This window comes from Sardina pilchardus, chromosome 17 (assembly GCF_963854185.1).
Source record: "Sardina pilchardus chromosome 17, fSarPil1.1, whole genome shotgun sequence".
In the NCBI taxonomy this organism is placed as follows: Eukaryota; Metazoa; Chordata; class Actinopteri; order Clupeiformes; family Clupeidae; genus Sardina; species Sardina pilchardus.
In genome coordinates this window covers 15,321,445-15,326,444 of record NC_085010.1, presented here as the reverse complement: position 1 = coordinate 15,326,444, position 5,000 = coordinate 15,321,445, and the positions used below count along the sequence as shown (strand labels likewise).

At 39.5% G+C, this 5,000-nt stretch overlaps 1 long non-coding RNA gene across 2 annotated transcripts in view; it reads left to right on the top strand.

The window, feature by feature from the left end:
- Positions 1-999: 999 nt before the first annotated feature.
- LOC134062309 (uncharacterized) overlaps positions 1,000-5,000 on the top strand; it is a 4,737-nt gene continuing 736 nt past the window's right edge. Inside the window, exons 1-3 of one of the 2 annotated variants that reach the window (XR_009935429.1) lie at positions 1,000-1,743; positions 1,874-1,959; positions 4,965-5,000. The exon at positions 4,965-5,000 is cut by the window's right edge and continues 100 nt beyond it. This is a non-coding gene — a long non-coding RNA (uncharacterized LOC134062309). Of the gene's footprint in view, positions 1,744-1,849; positions 1,960-4,964 lie in introns of both variants that reach the window. The other variant, XR_009935430.1, reaches the window with a different exon arrangement.

The following is a 5,000-nucleotide window of genomic DNA, read 5'->3' as shown; positions in this document are numbered from 1 at the left end:
ACCTTTACTGTAAAAAGTATTCACAGTAACTTGCTGGCAACAATTGGGCAGTAAGTTACTGTAAAACTACTGAAATCACAGTATTTAATTGGTTTTCATTTCACAGTGAATACATAAAATACTGTAAATGGAAATGCGGTACCTTTACTGTAAAAAGTATTCACAGTAACTTGCTGGCAACAATTGGGCAGTAAGTTACTGTAAAACTACTGAAATCACAGTATTTAATTGGTTTTCATTTCACAGTGAATACATAAAATACTGTAAATGGAAATGCGGTACCTTTACTGTAAACTACAATTACAGTAGTAAGTGTTACCGTAGAAATTACAGTAGTCAAAACACTACTGTAAACAAATCACTATAGCCACTAGTAGCCTAGGCTACTGTAAATAGTTAAGTAAACTAGCCTACTGTGTTTTCCCTTTTTTAATCTTATCTTTCTTTTAACTCATAATGACATACCAGAGACGGTTGAGAAAGTCAATTTGATGTCAAGAATTAAGGCTTTGATCACACTATTGAGCAAGCATAACACATTTCAGCCTAATAATTTTCCACGATTGTTTATAACGGCTGCTTATCGCCTCTTGATAAGCGCATGCGCACACGCAGTAATTCCCATCCCCCACCCCTGACTTTTCAACTCCAGCCAGAGTGACTTCGCTTCAACCGTCACTTTTCAACCATGAATCTGACAGCAATCTTCAACTCTGTACAAACATCATATTCAAGGTAAGAATTACAGTACTTTTGTATGCCAATTGAAAACGGGAATTTATTAGAAATGTATTGTTTTCACAATGAAATGTTAACCAAAGCCATTATTGTCATGTTAGAATCAGCATACAACATATCGATAGCTAGAACTAGCGAGCTAACGTCGCTAGCGTTAGCGATGTTAGCTGTTAATGTTAACTTTTCCAGTAACTAACTTAACCATCATGTGGGATTTTTCGAATGATAGTCAATATCCTATCTAGCAATAATTCAGTCTGATATGTCGTTATGAATGTAGAGTTTTAGTTTGAATGAAATATCAGACGCAAGTAGCTTAGCTTAAAGTGGCTGTTACCATGCAGGCTGAAGGCTGAAGTTAGCTAGCAGACAGACACAGGTGAAAGTTGTTAACGTTAGCAGCTAGTTAGTAACATTACTTTGCGAACTCCATGGGGCATGGGTAGTTAACATTAAACTTAATACATGTAGTGTTGATGCATAATATGTAGTGTTGCTATAACTGGAAAGAGGACCAGTAAAACAAATGAATGAAGTAGGCTGATGTGTAAGTTATCTCACCCCTAATTTAGGAACTGTAGTTTTGCATAGTCATGCTCATAGATCCGTCATATAGTGGATGTGAAAGGGGAGCATTTGGGGAATTTCAATTACCAGAAATATCATGCCGATAAGTAAAGGGATCTTTAGTTTGTGAAGGGTAGTGTTTGGCTAAATGGTATTCATTTTATAGCCTTTATTTGCCCAATGTTTGGTGACTTACATTGAGGCATGTGTTTATTTAAGATGCATGTGAGTGTAGTAGTGCTTCAGTGATGGTCTTTTCATGTTCTGTGTGTTTTGCAATGTATTAATTAATGTAAGCCTCTTTCTGTTCCCTCTGTTAGTAGGTGGTGTGAGGACTGCTGCCCTGAGAACGCTGTGTCAGAGACACTTAGGCTGTGTGCATTTTGGAATGTTCCAAATGTGTGTCACTTCCATAAGGAAGAAGTTCCAAGCCTGCAAGTGAGTTCACTCACCAAATAGAGACACACGCATATAGCATTTAATATGTGTGCATGTACTGTATTTGTTTATCCCCTCCTTTCATGTGTCTGTTATGACTTTGTAGGCTCAACTGTCAACAACTGTCCAGGGCGAAGTCGGTCTACCCTGATGGCACTACCTGATGGCACTACCCTGATGATGTCTGTTAGCCATGGCTGCTGCCCTCAACATGGTGTAAGTGTTTGTGTTTTATTTATGTTCATAAATAAACTGATATCAAGAAGTAACATAGATGGTGACAAGGGTGGCAAGGGTGCCTCATGGCAAGGTAATTGGGGGCCAAGCAGCGAAGCTGCGAAGGCACCCATTGTGTTTCTATGTTTTCTTACTATTATTATTATTATAAACTATTATTATTATTCCTCTGCCATTGAAGTCAATGGCAGCCCATAGAACCGACTACGGGAAAGTTTTGAAATTTGGCACACTGATTAAGGACAGTCCCATTATTCAAATCACCAAATTTCTTGTCAGCACCTCGAACTCTCTAGCGCCACCAACAGGTCAAAGTTGGACATGCGTTCACGCACTTAACTATTGAACCCTTGGGCCAATTTTCAAAAACCAGGTACCTTTGGAATCCTTGGACCAGCCCGAGTTCAACGCACCCTGTGACGTCATTTTCCGCCATGATGGATTTTCCGCCATTTTGTATTTCATCAAAAACACTTAAAATGTATTGGGGGTCACATTTTTTCTCTGATTTTCACCAAATTTCACACAGAGCATCTTCAGACCAAGACAAATACAGCTCGTGCTTTTTGTCTTCGGAACTTATACCGTTGGCCCATAACAGCCAATCGAAACTCGCGGCGAAGCCGCCAAACAGGAAGTGGGCTTACAGTGCCTATAGAAAGTTATCATACCCTTTTGAAATAGTTACTTTTTTTGTCTTACAGCCTGAAATCAAAACCCATTTTTAAAAAAATCTTTTCCAGTTTTATTTACAAATGTAGCTGTACAACATCAAAATAATGAAAAAAAAGTAAACAGTTCTGAAAATTAATAAAAAATGAAAAACTAGAATAACAGGGTTGGAAAAGTCATCATACCCCTGACTTAATACTTTGTAAAGCTTCCTTTTGCTTTCATTACAGCCATCAATCTGTTTGGATATGTCTCTATTATAGCTTTGCACACCTAGATAGGGGAATATTTGCCCAATTTTCCGTACAGAAATGTTAAAATTTAGTCAAATTCTGTAGGGAATGGCGATGGACTGCTCTCTTCAAGTCAATCCACATATTTTCTATAGGATTTAAGTCAGGGCTCTGACTTTGCCACTCAAGGATATTCACCATCCTATCCTTAAGCCACTGCTTTGTTCTTTTGGCAGTATGTTTAGGATTTTTGTCGTGTTGGAAGGCGAATGACCTCCCCATCCTCAGCTGTTTAGGAGAGGGACGCAGGTTTTCCTCAAGAATTTTGGTGTACTTGGCAGCATCCATTTTCCCTTCTATCCTGACCAATTGCCCAGTCCCCACTGAAGAGAAACATCCCCAAAACATAATGTTGCCCCCACCATGCTTCAAAGTAGGTATGGTGTGTTTTGGGTGTGTTTGGGTGTGTATACTGTGTTTGGTTAGCGCCTGGAGCTCAGTCCAAAAACTTCAATCTTAGTCTCCAAAAAGTTCGATCTTAGTCTCATCTGACCATATAAGCTTTTTCCACATGGTAGCAGAATATTCCAGATGTGTTTTTGCACTGAACTCCAAGCGCAATGTTTGGCGAAAACCAACACAGTACACCACCCAAAACACACCATACCTAGTGTGAAGCATGGTGGGGGCAACATTATGTTGTGGGGATGTTTCTTTTCAGCGGGAACTGGGCAATTGGTCAGGATAGAAGGGAAAATGGATGCTGCCAAGTACACCCACATTCTTAAGGAAAACCTGCGTCCCTCTCCTAGACAGCTGAGGATGGGGAGGTCATTCGCCTTCCAACACGACAATAATCCTAAACATACTGCCAAAAGAACAAAGCAGTGGCTTAAGGATAGGATGGTGAATATCCTTGAGTGGCAAAGTCAGAGCCCTGACTTAAATACTATAGAAAATATGTGGATTGACTTGAAGAGAGCAGTCCATCGCCATTCCCTACAGAATTTGACTAAATTTTAACATTTCTGTACGGAAAATTGGGCAAATATTCCCCTATCTAGGTGTGTAAAGCTATAATAGAGACATATCCAAACAGATTGATGGCTGTAATGAAAGCAAAAGGAAGCTTTACAAAGTATTAAGTCAGGGGTATGATGACTTTTCCGACCCTGTTATTCTAGGTTTTCATTTTTTATTAATTTTCAGAACTGTTTACTTTTTTTTTCATTATTTTGATGTTGTACAGCTAAATTTGTTAATACAACTGGAAAAGATTTTTTTAAAAATGGGTTTTGATTTCAGGCTGTAAGACAAAAAAAAGTAACTATTTCAAAAGGGTATGATGACTTTCTATAGGCACTGTATATCTCAGCAACTCTTGCACGCATCAAGGCCAAACTTAGTACATGGACTTAGCACCCCATTAGAAGGAGGCTCAAGAAATTTGGTGACCTTTGACCTCTAGGGGGCGCTGCAATTAGCAAAAAGGCCTTTTGGCCTGTAGCTGTTGATGTGTTTGGAATTAAAACTTGCTACTGGTGCCTGGTTATACTGTTGGAGGTCCTTAGGTTGACCTAGCTCAACTTGTGACATCATCATATTTGAATCGGCCTCCATATTGGATTTAATGAAAATCCCTTAAACATTTCCACAGGTCGCAAAATGTATCCGATCTGCACGAAACTTCACACGGATGATATGCAGCCCGAGTCTAGTACAGGCCTTTATTTTCGGAACAACATCTTAAACCGTTCGCCCGCAACAGCCAATCGAAAATAGCGGCGAAGCCATCAAACAGGAAGTGGGCTTGCATCTCGGCCAATGTTGGGTTGTTTGACATCAAAGTTCTTGGGACTGATTAAAACTACATACCTGACGTAACAGCATTGAGTTACCGTGGCAACTCTGGCCTTTTGACTTGCCTGCTTGGCCCCCACATTGCTGCTTGCAGCTATATTTATCATTTCTATTTCTACATCTGATTGCCTTGCTTATTTTTTAAAGCTATGATTTGTTTTGTATGGCAATTGCTGTTTATTAACAAATCATATGGCAATTGCTGTTTATTCTTTTTAGGAGCCATCCAGAAGTCCCAGCCTGGAGCCAGAGGCT